The sequence below is a fragment of the Sinohyriopsis cumingii genome, chromosome 2, assembly GCF_028554795.1.
Source record: "Sinohyriopsis cumingii isolate HCF-2022 chromosome 2, ASM2855479v2, whole genome shotgun sequence".
Classification (NCBI taxonomy): Eukaryota; Metazoa; Mollusca; class Bivalvia; order Unionida; family Unionidae; genus Sinohyriopsis; species Sinohyriopsis cumingii.
This window is the reverse complement of record NC_142962.1, coordinates 25429000-25445040: the sequence shown is the minus strand read 5'-3', so window position 1 is coordinate 25445040 and position 16041 is coordinate 25429000.

The following is a 16041-nucleotide window of genomic DNA, read 5'->3' as shown; positions in this document are numbered from 1 at the left end:
TCTCTCAGCAGGCTAAGCGGGAAGCAGTGTACAAGCCAGTGGTGCATGCAGAGATCGGTCGCGATGCTATCATATCGATCGGCACGTGTATTTTTCCCCAGGCAAGGGTATCAACGGCGAATGGCACTGTCAGACAAGAAGTGATCGTTTTACGAGAACAGGGGGCACTAGTGTAGTCGTGAAACGTAGCCTTGTTTGCGATGAATAACTGCTCGGGTTTAAATCGATTTGTATGATACTGGAACAGACAATCGGCCACGTTCCTTTCGCAAGGATAGTTATCGTAACACCTTTTCTGACCGGAACCGTTGAAGCAATGTGCATAGCCAACCCGATATATGAACTTACCAATGGCAATGTACATGGATCTAGACTCCCAACCATGTCTGACTTCCGATTCCCGATCATCCAAATAGTGCAAATCAGAGCTCATGTAAAGGAGGATGACAAACTCCTACGAAAGTTAAAAGTACCGGAAGCCATTACCAATACCTCCCACGAATAACTTCTGAACGAGCAACAGCGTGACGCGTCGTTGCGCGGATTTGTTTTATCCGGTACCGTAAACTATAAGAACGGGGGTCTTCTAGATTTCTACATCGTAATGGTTTCATGTATAGAGAATATACTACGCCTGATGTTAGAAAGTTCTTGCAGCTATTTGTTCCCTAGAAATTTAGGTCACACGAACGTAGGGTGGCGCACGAGTCGAGTACGGCAGGCCATTTGAATATGATTAAAGCAACGGTTAAGGTATTACGAGAATGTTATTGGCCCAAGGTTACCAGTGACGTAGCACGATTTTGTCGTTCGTGCAAGGTTTGTCGGAAGACAATCTCAAAGTCATCGGACTACGTCATTGACATGGAAGGTAGGTCCAATATGTAGAAACATTACATATAAAGACTTGATCAAACAATTGATAAAGGGGTCTTGAACGTAGCACGTTTAGCGGTGTTAGAGGATAGGTCGCGTGACAAATCGGACATTGTCTTCAGTTACGAAATGCCCCTTGAATACCCCATTGACGTAGGGAAAGAAGGTATAGACCAGGTCAATGTATGCCCGGATTTATCCAAGGGTCAGCGTACGCAGATCTAGGAGGTTTTTTCACACTACCCGGACATGTTTACGGACAAACGGGGACGTATTGGATCGATTCAACACAAGATCAAGTTAAATACCTCAGAGCCGATCAGGAATAAAGAATATCCAGTACACTTTGATGCGCAGAGACAATCAGCGAAAAAGTGGTGAAAATGTTATTCCAGGAAGTGATCGCCCATTCCAGTTCCCCTTACTCGTATGCCGTTGTATTAGTCCGAAAGACGGGACAAACCTGGTTTTGTGTTAACTTTCAGCAACTGAACAAATTCACCTTCTTCGATGCAGAACCAATGCCAGACATAAAAAGCTGATTTTCAAAGTTGGCAGGTCATAAATACATTTCCAGGTTAGTCTTTACCAAGGGATATTGGCAGGTATCAATTGCTGATAATGTCCGAGTTAAAGGCATTCGCGACTCTCAAAGGTTTTAAACAATTTAAAATCATGCCATTCGGTTTAGTCAACACCGGTCCGTCGTGAGTTCGTCTCATGGACAAATTGTTAAATGATATGGATAACGTCGATTGTTTTGTAGATATCTTTGTTTATACATATACTTATGATGAACATGTTAATGTATTAAGGGATCTGTTCGATAGACTTCACACTGCCAATCTTACAGCTAAACCCACCAAATGTAGTATAGGATATTTTAACCTAGAATGTTTGGGATATCTTTTAAGTAGACTAGGCCAGTTGAAACCTCAACCAGACAAAGTAGAAGCAATCAGAGATGCACCTAAATCAGAAACAAAGAAATGAGTAAGATCTTTCCTAGGTTTGATTTGGTTTTACAGGAAATGTGTTTCCAGTTTTGCGGCTATTGCCAGCCCATTAAAAGACGACTAGGAATGGGCAACCGAATACAGGGAGAAAAACTACTCCATGATTGAGGAGTTCCTAGCTTTAGTATGGGGGATATGAAAAATTCATACATATCTTTTCGGGAAGGAGTTTACCTTACAAACGGACCATCAGCCGCTCTTACACTCGAACAAAGCAAAGATTGCCAACGTAAGATTGATGCGTTGGGTGTTATCTTTGCAACCGTATAGTTTCCGGGTAGGAAGATGTGTGTACTGATTTTTTAAGTAGTGTGTTATTAACATATCATTTTCGTTCAGTATTCAAAATTGGATATTTTAAAAACTGTTTTTGTTTTCTTTTTCTGTGATTTTTCTAAAATTGTTACCACTTTTTTGAGGTGGGAGTTATTTTCACGGAATTGTACAAATCCCTTTATTTATTAAATACATGTACTCGGGTTTCGTTTTTGAAGTACAAAGTGCTTTCGATGGGAAAAAACTCTTGATCTAGGTCTAAATCTTCACATTTCGGATCGTCTTGTCAGTGAGTAGTCTACTTAAAAGACTTGCAAACCTTCAGCCGTACAGGTATGTGAGCTATTTATTAATTTCTTGTGTACATGTTGTAGCTATTGTACTACCGTGTTTATGTATGTATGCATTTCTGTCAGTTATAAAGACATCATGATGAACCTGAACTCATGCTGGACGGAACACCTATTCCAGTTGTTGAGGAAACAAAGTTTTTAGGTATTGTCTTTGACAGAAAACTGACTTTTATTCCACACCTAAAGAACTTGAAAGCTGAATGCTTGAAATCTATAGATCTACTCAAAGTAGTAGCGCACACCGACTGGAGTGCTGATAGAAAAATCATCCTCAATTTATATAGAACGTTTATTCGCTCCAAACTGGACTATGGTTGTGTTGTTTATGGTTCAGCTAGGAAGTCATAGTTGAAGATGCTTGACCCAATTCATCATCAAGGAACAAGACTCGCCCTGGGAGCATTTAAGACATCCAAGTTTGAAAGTATCCTTGTTGAAGCGAACGAACCAATTTTATCACATCGTAGAGAAATGTTTTCCGCACAGTACGCTCTCAAATTAAGATCAAACAATCTGGACCCTGCTTTTTTGGCTGTTTTTCAACCCAAATACAAACCCTTGTTCGAAAATAAACCAAACGCCATACATTCCTTTGGCAGTAGAATATCATCCGGCCTTGACAGTACAAAAATTGACCTTTCTAAAATCCAGAAAACATCCATCTCCTAAACACCTCCCTGGCTACTTAAACAACCAAAAGTACTTTTTACGCTTCACGATAGAAAAAAAATTGAGACAAACCCTTGTATCTTCCACAAATCTTGTCATGAACTCCTCACTGAATTAAAAACTACAAAAGAATTTATACCGATGGATCAAAGGATGAGGAAAAGGCTGCCGCAGCTTCGTTAGTGGAAATCACACAATACAAGTTCGCTTACCAAATGGTACATTAACTTTTGCAGCCGAAATCAGAGCAATAGATCTTGCTCTGCAATATGTCGAAAACAAACGTATTTTAAACAGCGTCATTTTCTCCGACTCCCTATTACTACTTAAGTCACTACACAATAGAAAACTGGAGAACCCATTGTTGACCAATGTTCTCATAAAAAAAAAATAAGCTGTGTACCTCCCTCAATATTGTATACTGTTGGTTACCTAGCCATGTTGGTATTAAAAGTAATGAAAAAGCAGATCGCGCTGCTAAAAATGCACTAACTCAAGAACCATCTGATTTTAAAATAACGTATACTGATTTTAAACCTACCATCAAAGAGACTACGTCAGAAATGGCAGGCATAATGGAATGAAGCAGTAAACAATAAACTTCACGCCATCAAGCCAACCCTAGGAGAATGGACTCCTTCCTACAGAATCATCCGTAGGGAGGAGGTAGTCAATGCATGAATTCGAATTGATCATACGCATAAAACCCACTCCCACAAACTAAAAGGTGAAGACCCACCAGAGTGCGTTTCATGCAATGAACCATTCACTGTTAGGCACTTTATGATAGTGTTTCGACCGGCAACCTACACGCGAGCAATAGCTTTTATGCCATCACCAAGAGCAGTTTTTTGTAACGTATATGCCGTCCCTTTGTTTCAATACCTTTTCATCTGTCTTCATTAACTTACACCATTTACATCCCCCGTTGATCGGAAGCTTTATGTTTCACCGTTTCCATCTTATCGTTTTAATTTTAACTATTTAGTTTTGATATCGTTGGCCTATATTACACTTTTTATATTTTTTAAACGATTATACATATAAACAAACATTTTGTATGGCGCTAAATAGCCTAACAGTGTTGATGCACCGTTAAAATTCAATCAATCAATCAATTTAATCGGACATAGGTATGTTCACTTCTGAACCTGTTTATTGCTTTGTAATGTCGTGCCGAAAATGTAATTTGTATAGCTTACCGTATATAACGTCATTATGTGTTACCGTGTCATTTTTAGTACGCTGTTAGATTTAATTTTTCAGCTGATCGGAGTCGACTTGGTACCAGCTTTAGAGCTAACCATAGACGTTGACCATAGCAGCTGTAAAGCTGAACCATAGCTGCCGTAGAGCTGAGTGAACAGTGCTGCTAGTCGAGTAGCATGTGATCTGGCTTTGCTGACCGATTGCTGGGCGCTGATTGCTTGATTGACTAAGGGATTGAATGATGGTCGGTGACTACATGGAATACTGACTGCTTGATTGACCAGTGTGACTGGTAGCCAAGTGTGCTGATGACGGAGTGTGTAACTCCAAACATGTATTCATTTATCCGTGGGCTAATTTGGTGTTTTTCTAATGCCCAGTGTTTGGGGGATTGTAATGATATTTTGTATGATATCTATCACTTTGTTTTCCTCACTTTTACTATTGTATAAAATACCTTATTTATCAACTATTTTAATGAATACATTTTACTACGAGTCCAGTAAATCATATTTCGCTGCATTTATTTTTCTAGTCAAAGATATACCGGTCATCAGTTATGACCAGGAGCAAGACCCTCCGCATGGTCTCTACTATAAATTTACTATTGTGTGACCTGTCCTTCAAACCAATACATCTTTATAAGGCGGGAATCGCAAGTTATGACCCAGGGACAGGTTCAACCCTAGCGGCATTATCCATTGTCTGCACTAATGATATGTCTAATGTAGTCTCCTGATGCTAATTTAACTTGTGGGTTTCTGATGGTGATCTCAACCATTTCCAGCTTGTGATTTACCAAATCATTCGAAATAATGTAAGCGAAACATCTTAGACATAGATCTCCCACCAGCACACTGTTCATGTCCATGTGAGAACTCTAGTTTTCTAGAAATGAAAATCCATGGCAAGTCAATTTTGTGATATAAAATATAAACGATCATACGGAACTGACTACAAAAGGTCGTTGTTGGATGGCCTGGAACTATCAAATCGGTCATGCATGGGGCATATCTATGGAAGAAATCAGGTTTCGAAAAAAATTTATCAGTGTCAAAACTCAGCGTAACTATATATATATATATATATATATATATATATATATATATATATATATATATATATATATATATATATAACTTAAATAAAACTTACTGAATAATGTCTTGAAAAACATATAACACTGACGATCGATATAGAGATCCTGGTAACGACAGGATCACACACCAGTAAACAATTGGATTATTGTATTGATTTATATTGAGTTATACCCCTTCGAATGGAGTTAATGGGTCTATAAAAGCCTGAACGGCCGATCACCTCCAGTGAGCCATTGAGATTAGGGAATTTAAAAGCAATTTAAACACCCTCCTTTAATCTTCAAAACTCGATACTAAATTACAACGAAAACGAGCACACCCAAATAGCATCTGCTAGTGAACAAAATAAAAAGGTTGACCTAAATGCAAAGAGCAAAATTAGTCACGTTTGCAAATAAATATTCATTTCAAGTGTTGACATATTAGCTTAAAAAACAAACTTTCTCATAAAGTTTTGAAAAATCTCACTAATATTTACCAATAATGACCTGAGCTATATTGAGCTATATTCTTCTTACCACAAAATGAAATATGTTCTGTATTAACGTCGAAAAATATTTTGCATCATGTGCCGAATATGTTCCCGGTTATAAATTTACAAGATTGAACTGACTATTCGGCATAACAAGCTTACCCCACTATTTTTGGTACATTCACCTAACTTGTGAAGGTTAATTATTAAAATATACGTCATCTGAGATAGTCGAAGTATTGGGTTGGTTTAATCTGAGGCAGTAAATTACGTCTTTGTTATTTTGCAAAATATTTGTCCCATCTAAATACAATGCAAGTCTGATTCAAAAGATTATTTACTCATTAGTGTTATACGCCACTGTATACATGCTTTATTCACGTGGATGTGTCTGCAGAATAGATTGTTCATCTAACTGGGCAAACCTCGATGAATGAAGGCTAAAAACAAGTGATGAAAGTGTGACTAGCTGAGAGAGAGAGAGAGAGAGAGAGAGAGAGAGAGAGAGAGAGAGAGAGAGAGATGTTCTATTAAGTGTTGGAGTAACAGAATACGACGGTCGGGACTGGAGTTAAGTTTCGTTTGCTATTATCCTAGCAAATAGATGTGAACAGTTATAAATGCCCGTTCTACACCAGAATAAAACTAACACCTACCTGGCGTCTTAAACAACTCAATGTTCTTTTCACGCTGCATGAATGAAATGAAATCTTAGACAAACCTTTAATTTGGCATAACTAGTTTAACTAGCTTCTCTCCAAATCTACGAGCTACACACTAATTTACGCAAACCATGTCGGTATTAACAATAGTGAAAAAGCAGGTTGCGCTGCTAACGCAAAGCTATTTGTGCAACCATCTGATTTTAAAATGCTATGCACTGTTTGTAAACCTGGTTGGTATAAGCAGTCTTTATTTAATAGGTGGCAGGCAACATGGAACAATGTTGTCCGTAACAAGCTTCATGTTATCAAACCAACCCTAGGCGACTCAGACCTAGTTGTCTTAAACAATGTATCCTATACTCATATGCACTCCAAAAATAAGAGCCTTAACTGAGAGATCTTCCGCTCGGATTAAATCTCAGCGCAATGAAAACAGGAGATAGTAAATCCTGTCCCGAAATTCAGAAATGGTCCGACATACAAATTCATACAGATATATCTACTTGACAAATAAAATATGTAAAATTAAGGAAACAATGAATAATAACAGGTGAACACAATCTAGAAAGCAATAACTTGCTATCCTAAAATCAAAGTGGCTTCCGCAATAGAAGATCAACTCGTTCGCTTTGAGTCAATCATATACTTAGCTTTCAATGATGACAGGAAATGTGACATAAACTTGCTAGTAGTGTTCTTCGACGTAGAAAAAGTATATGATCTTGGTTGGACAAAAAGATTGATTGCCAAACTTAATCACTATGGAATATCTAGCAGCATCCTAAAATAGCAAATTTCTTAACCGATCGAAACATACACGTTAGAGCAGAGGTCCAATTATCAGAAATACACGAACTCGAAAATGGTACTCCGCTCTCTTCAATATCATGATTAATTACCTAGAGCAAACCATAGACCGATCCAATCTGGACCTGAGGCATATTCAGACGACAGTGAAGCCTGGAAGGCGGGAAAACTTCCAGTGAAACTGTAGTGACCGGAATGCAGACCGGGCTGGATGGGACAAGGAAATGGGCTAATAGATGGGGCTTCCGACTGGAAAAACTACCGGAGTTATGTTTACAAACAAAATCCATATAAGGCTTTCCAAACTATACCTAAGCGACATATTGAGTTTGCAAAATCAGCAAATTTCTTTGGTTCCATTTTTCATGAGCACCATTTACATGAGGCAAACATATCGCTTAGCTAGTCCGAAGATGTGAAAAGGACCTTAACCCCTTGAGGAGTCTGAAAGGCACTGTTTTGTTGGGGTGGGGGTGGGGGGGGGTGGGGGTGTGCAGACCAGAACACTCTTCTCAAATTATAAAGGTAATTAATTCCATTAAAACTAATTTGTTGATGCCAGATGTACGCTTTGTTAAATCCAGAAATAGTCTAATACAGGACAGAGATCTAGTCATCTGCACCGGCTGTCTAAAACCACATCAGAGAACAACTGCAGATAATAACAGGAGAACTACCCCTTAGGTTTTGTAACGCCCCACTCTTTGTAAAGGGTGTGGGCCGATTGACGGATTGTACCTTCTTTCAAGGTGTTCGCTTTATTCGTTTCTCATTATCTTGGAGATGATCGCCCTATGTGTTATTGCCCGGATCAAGTAAACTTATAAGTATAATAAATAGAGATGTGATCAGATATATAGAACAGAATGACTCGAGCCCCCGTACATACAAAATCAAAATTTGATCAATTACATAAACAATGGTGATAATACAATATATTAGGAATACACACTTCCTTTTGGAATAAATCTTAAACTGAATTTCTAAACCCAGACATATTTATATAAAGTAGTCGATCTGTTTACTGATAGAATTAGTTCATCATACGATCGAGTGAACAATCGAAGTCATTGACTTGTACAATTGCATAACCTGCTTAGCTCTGGTTCACTCCAATTTCACTGTAGCTATTCTCTGTCCTTTCGCCTTTTCTTTTCCTTCCTTTACCTTTTTTCTCCAACCTTCCTCCTGTTTCGCCTCCCTTCTGCTCTCAAACTTTGTGTGGGTATGTGGAAATGTAAGCACGTAGATACACAGATACTTGTATACGTCAGTGCGTAGGTACATCGGAGGATACGTCTGGTAATAAGTCAAAAGTCAAGCGGGCCTGGGGGGCGGGGAGGGGGGGGGGGCTCGACATTGCAAGATTATCTTTTCTTTCCAAAAGTTACAATATTTTCTATGGGTTATTTGTAATGAGTGGAGTCCGCTAAGTTTAATCAGTATCAACTATACTTTGTAACAGTTAACGCCATTTCAGGTAGCGACTGCCGTGTCTTGGATTAAAAAGACGGGGAAACTATAACGCATATAATGTCCAACGTACACGTCAGATAGTCCTGTCTTTCATTACAATTCACCTTGGAGGAAGGTATCTCAATAGTATTTAAATTATATGTTTCATTTAAAGCTATGCACTATAAATCGTTGTGTTGTTACACGTTAAGGGGAAAATATAACTGCATATTAGCATACTTGCACCTAATACCCCTACACATACTCACCGGTGTTACTTCTTTTTTCATTTAGGATGCTCAGTGAATGATCTGGATATCTATGTTAGTAACAGAATTAGGAGTTTAGGTAAATGACATTTAGATAATTAATTAGTAAAATGAAGCAGTTAGAATGTTTAGTTATTGCAATTGTGAAATTCAGTTAATCCTGGTGGAACCGGCAGAGTTCTTGGAAGTAATAATATGACGTGGTTTGGAGTCATATGGGAATACACGTTAGCTCGTAGATTAACATGCTGGATACGATATGTGGTCATACAATAAATCCTGTGTTAAACTATTTCATAAATTTAATATGGGTATGGTATTACATGATCAACAGTGTTTATAGTGTCATACTGGTATGATACTGTTAAAATGTTCATATAGAATCCAAACACACCACCTATACAATCAAGTATGGGTATGGTATTACATGATCAACAGTGTTTATAGTGTCATACTGGTATGATACTGTTAAAATGTTCATATAGAATCCAAACACACCACCTATACAATCAAGCATCGACCTTTTTGATTTCTCTCCAGAAACATCACCTATACAATCCAACACCCCATTTTCAATCTAAAATCCGAATACACCATCACAGAGATTTCATGCATTATTCTAATATGAATTTATATAATTAATTATGTCTTAAATGAAATGTATCATGTATGCTAAGAATTGATTTCACTATGTCTATGTCAATGGATCGCTAAATAGCAAAATATCGTAGTTAAGACAAGGAATGAAGTCCAATAATTAATTTGTGCAATTAAGTTGTAAATTCTTTCATATTGCCGGCATGTCAGCATAACCTGGATGCTTCTGGTCCCTTTCAAAACACTTTTAGTGACTCGTCAGCGTTGTCTTATTTATTTTCCTCATCTCTCTCTTTCTCACCAGCCTCATCGGGTCATTAACCGTAACTAGATTGTAGACTGTGCTCTTTTCCGGTGTGCAGTACAGGTATAGAGCTATTTTCAGCTTCAAATACACTAATACGCAACCTAAATATTTGTCAAGATTTTGTTTCTTCTTGGATCAAATAATATCCCCACACTTTTTGCGTCACATATGATCTTATTTTGATTCAGGAGAACTAAGCTAATGTGGTCAGTTCGCAGCCTGAGAAACAACCATGTTATCCGAACATTATTGTGTATTCTAGCGGTTCCTCGCATTCCTACAGTGTTAGAGGCATCGCTAATGCGTACGGACCTAATCTTAGATGACAAAATCTCCTAGAAGCCCCTTATATTAAACCAAATGGGGCATGTCCCTCATTCAAAAACTAGACCTAACTTTAAATATTAAATAATGTGACCATAACCCGAAACCAACAAGCCTAGCGGCACGATGCAACAAAAGAGTGGATAAATAGAACTACCCATTCTAGAGGAAAGTTATACTTTATCCCAAAATATAAGTGGTATAATGTGGTCCCAAGCCCAGACCATCAGGTCGCGCCGCACAAGGTGTAACATTTTAGACAAACTATTAATTTTTTAATTTACATAGGGTCTAACTATTCTTACCCAAACTAAGTTTATATGCTTTTCAAATATCCAAACCACTATGCTCATCCGCATAAGGCGGTACAATAATTATTAAAGAATAAAGCCAACATAAGCACCAATATAAATTTAGAAATAAAACTCCTACAATAAAATCGGCTAATATTAGAGGAATAAAAACCCAAAGCATCAGGCCCAGCCGCACAAGTCGACAACGATTATCAAAGTAATTGAAAATAAATATTATGAAATCTAATGCCCAAAATTAGAAATTATTCCGTGGCCAAAACACTAGACGAGCAGGGCCCTAATCAGAAGGCAGAACATATCCAAACAGTTTAGGAAACGTTGATCCCACCTGATTATATCTACAAAAACAGACCCATTAATATTAGAATGTATACGATGGCTATAACCCAAGGCCTTCAGGTCCAACAGTATAAGGTGGCAATTTCGACAAACATTAAAATTAAAATATCTGGGTAAACGTTTAAAAAATTTCACTATTCATCAATTTATTGTGGATAGCGGTTGACATGATTGATTGTGGCCCTCGTAGAATGCGAGAAAGCAGGACTCACATGCCGCCAGATTACCTTTTAGAGAACAGGGGAAACAAACCGCCCTTGTAAATGCTAAAAGATTACTCCAGTTTGCTGATATAGTTTTTAATTTGGCTTGAAAAATCTAATTTGACCATGTCTCTTTATCTCACAATTCGACCCATTCGTTCGCCGTTCCAAAATAACCCTCCAAATCTATCCACCAGGCCCACAAAAATTAAAAAGGTCAGTTAGACCTATTGTTCATTTCTATGCAAAATGCTGTATTTAATAGAGATGGTAAATATGCAAATTTACGGCTAGATAGCGAGATCCTTATTAAGATATGTCACTTAAACACATTTGGCAATAGAGAACGGCCAGAATTAGACAACTGGGCAGAATCTAGTATTTTGTATCTCCTTGGTGTTTCCGAAAGTTCCTGCGAGACCTGGGGATTCCATCCAGTCGTCTCCTATTTTGCAGGGTCCTGGCTTGCATATCGAGTTGTTCGTATTGCAGACATACCGAGACGAGCGCGTGGTTCTAGTCCCACCCGACGCATGAACCAAAATCCTCGAAATGCATGCTTGCATGGAGAACATAGGTGTCGTCAAGAGTATGGCTGTATTCCCACCTGACGCGAACTAAAAAGCACGCTATACGTGTAGTAATGTATCGGGTCGCGACACTTGCTTGCTTCCCACCAAAAGAGAAACTAAGTAGCCAACATTGTTGCCATTAAATCTTCGTCGACAACCGAATGGCGAAAATGAAGTATATTGAATGAATGATTGACCCTATATCTTCTCTTCCTGGCATCCGTCCGTCTACGGGAGACGATGGCGTAGCTCAAATGTAAGCTTCTGTTTATCCTTCTTTCTAGCTCTCTTTTCAGCTTGTTTAATTTTTCTCTCTTCCTCTGCGTTTTGAACTCCCTGCCTGACAGCTAGAGGCCAGCTGGAACGGTTGTTTGCACAGCTGTCCCAGTCGTTGACATTGATGTTTGCCGTCTTCATATCCTTCTTGCAAACATCTTTGTAGCGCAGATGTGGTCGTCCAGTTGGTCGTGCACCTTCTGCTAACTCCCCATATAACAGGTCCTTGGGAATGCGACCTCGGTCAATTCTCTTGACATGGCCAAGCCAGCGAAGGCGCCTCTCGCTGAGAATGGAGAACATGCTGTTCATGTTGGCGCGTTCTAGAACCTCTGTGTTGGGTACTTTGTCCTGCCACCAGATGTGCAGAATGCGCCGCAGACATCTCAGGTGGAAGCTGTTGAGTTTCCTCTCATGTCTTGCATAGGTGGTCCATGTTTCGCTGCTGTAGAGAAGTGAGCTGACCACGCAGGCTTGGTAGACACGCAGTTCGGTCTTCTCGGTGAAGTTGGAGTTGTTCCATACTCTCTGGTTAAGTCTGGCCATCACTGCTGTTGCCTTGGCAATCCTGCTGTTCACCTCAGAATCAATGGAGAGTTGAAGATGTTAGACCCGAGGTATGTGAAGTTCTCGACAACTTCCAAGCTGTACCCATCGATGGTGACAGGGAGGGGAGTCTGCGTCCTGCGCCATGACGTTCGTTTTCTTCAAACTGATGGTCAGTCCAAATTTCTTACAAGCATGGGAGAGGCGGCATATCAGCTGCTTGAGTCCTGCTTCCGCGTATGATGTCAAGACTGCATCGTCGGCGAAGAGCAATTCACGGATGAGTACTTCTGTGACTTTAGTCTTAGCACGGAGACGGGCGGTGTTGAACAGCTTGCCGTCAGCCCTGGTATGGATGTACACTCCCTCGCTACAGTCCTTGAATGCGAAGTGGAGAAGCATGGAGAAGAAGATGGTAAAGAGCGTCGGCGCAAGGACACAGCCTTGTTTGACTCCGCTGATGACAGGGAATGCTTCAGATGCTGCGCCACTGAAGCACACTGTGCTGTGCATGTTTTCGTGGAACGACATGATGACATCAAGCAGACGTGGGGTGCAGCCGATCTTCTGCGTGAGTCTGAAGAGTCCACTCGACTAACCAGGTCAAACGCCTTCGTCAGGTCTATGAAGGCAATGTAGAGGGGCATCTGCTGCTCGCGACACTTCTGCAGCTGACGTAGTGAGAAGATCATGTCTACAGTTGACCTGCCGGCTAGAAATCCACACCGGACCTCTGGGTAGACGCGGTAGGCTAGGATCTGCAAGCGCGCCAAGGCAACACGGGCGAAAATCTTTCCGTCGATGCTGAGGAGGGAGATGCCCCGGTAGTTGTTGCAGTCGCTACGGTCTCCTTTGTTTTTGTATAAAGTGACGATGTTGGCGTCACGCATGTCCTGTGGGATGTATCCCTGTTCCTAGCAAAGGCAGAGGAGTATGTGTAGGGGCTGGAGCAGTGCTGGTTTTCCGCTCTTGAGGACTTCAGGCGGAATGCCGTCGCTTCCAGGAGCCTTCACACTGGCAAGGCAATTGATGGCTTTTTCGAGCTCTTCCAGGGTGGGCTGTGTGTCTAGCTCCTCCATGACAGGCAGGTCTGGAATGGCGTCCAGTGCAGTTCCAGTGACATTGATTTGGTTTGCATATAGCTCGAGATAGTGCTCAACCCATCGCTGCAGTTGTTTCACCTGGTCTGTGATGACTTCGCCCGTCTTGGACTTGAAAGGGGCGGTCTTGTAGCTGGGGGTGGGGGCTGTCGCCTTTTTGATACTCTCATACATTCCTCTTGCATCCCCGGTGTCGTCAGCTGTCTGTATAATGTGCAAAGGTCAGCCAGTAGGTGTTGCACAGCGGCGGGCTGTCTTCTGGGCGTTGTTCCTTGCAACCCTGAGGGCTTGTAGTGTTCTGGGGCTAGGTGCAGCCTTGTATGCCAGATGGGCTTTCCTCTTTGCCTCAGTCACGGGCTCCATCTCCTCCCAGTTTGCCTCATACCAGTCGACTTTCTTTCGCTCCCTCTTCCCGTAAGCTGTGATGGCTGAATTGTACACAGAGTCACGGATATGAGACCACTTGGAGTCAATGGTGTCATCAGGTGTCACTTTGGTGAGGGATTGCTTCAGTTTGCTGATGAACTGCTGTGTTTTCTCTGGGTTGCTTGCACAGCAGGTGTTGATGCGTGGGTGGCCCTTCTTCTTGGCGTGGTGCAGCTTCTTGGATAATATTCACACCTTGCTGGCCACGAAGGAATGGTCCGTGTCCTCTATCGGTACTGTGGTATCTGCGGGTGAGGAGGACACTGGCCAGTTCTGTACGCCTGGTGATGACGAGGTCTAGCTGGTGCCAGTGGCGTGAACGTGAGTGTCTCCACGACACCTGGTGGATCTCCTTGCATTTGAAGAAAGTGTTGGTCACACATAGGCTGTGGGAGCAGCACATCTCCAGTAGTCGCTGACCATTCTCGTTGATCTTGCCCCTTCCGTAAAAGCCGAGACAGGTGGACCAGGCCTCATGGTCAGCTCCCACTCTAGCATTGAAGTCTCCTAGTAAGTAAAGGCTTTCATTGTTGGGGATACTGGATATTGCCTGATCGAGAGCCTCATGAAACTTGTCTTTCTCCTCGTGGGTGGAGCAGAGGGTTGGGGCGTACACACTGGAGATGTTGACCGGGCCTACGGATGTTGACAGCTGGAGGGCAAGGATTCTCTCATTACCTGATGACGAAGGTTCAATGAAGGAGATTAGCGGGTTATTTACGGCAAAGCCTACACCATGCTGTCTAGGTTCATCCGAGGGCTTCCCCTGCCAAAAGAACGTGTAATTGGCTTCCCTGATGGTGCCGCTGTCAGCCAGTCGGGTCTCCTAGAGGCAGGCAATGTCGATGTTCAGTCGGGAGAGTTCTCTGTCAATGACGGCAGTCTTCCGTGCATCGTCGATCTGCTGTAGGTCAGTGGTCAATCCAGGACACATGGTCCTGATGTTTAAGATTGCAAAACGAAGAGCTGGAGTCTTCTTATTTCTTCTTTTAGTCTTTCCTGGTGCGGAGTTTTGTGGCCCACTTGTCGAGATGGTTCTCTAAGCTCCACGCACCCAGTGAAGCAGGCAGGCCATGACGGGCAGCACCTTACTGAATGGAGCTGCCCAGCTTGAGGCGGGCGGTAGCTGTCCAGGGAGACCTGGTGATCTCTCACACCGTCAGAAGTAACCCCTGGCGCCAAGCTCTACACCAATCTAGCTTTGACTTTGAACCGGTAAACTGCTACTTCTCGTGTTGTGCCGACGCCGTACGACGACGCTGTAGTGTCCTCTCCAATGGATCCATGAAGCCTGGGCAGGGTGGTATGGAGAATCAGCTGATGTCTATGCAGCAGATCCCCCCTCTCCACGCAGCAGGTGGGCCCAAGGGAACGACGAATGCCGATACAGCTTGGCACCAACGGCGTCGCAGGAGTTGCCGGAATGACGTTGAAGTCAATGTCAGACCGCCTTAGGGACTCCGTCTCCGAATTTTCTGTTCGGGGTTTACTCCCTTAGCCTTTCCTATGAGTGGGTATAGCCACAAGGCATCAGAGGTTTGGAATCGGAGTTTTCCTTCTCCTTATATATATATATATATATATATATATATATATATATATATATATATATATATATATATATATATATATATATATATATATATATATTGTTATGCTTTGGGCTGACTACATAAACTATGTATGGTTGTTTTGTTTTGAGCTGACTACACAGAAAATGTTTAGGTAATACAGGTTTTCGCTTCTGTCTCGAATTCTTGCAAATCATTAGACTGTGACACTCAGTGCATAACAGGAAAACGATTTACCCTCATTGTACAAATTCATTATTCCACCTTTAAAAAGGTTATAAATGTTTACATTATATCGT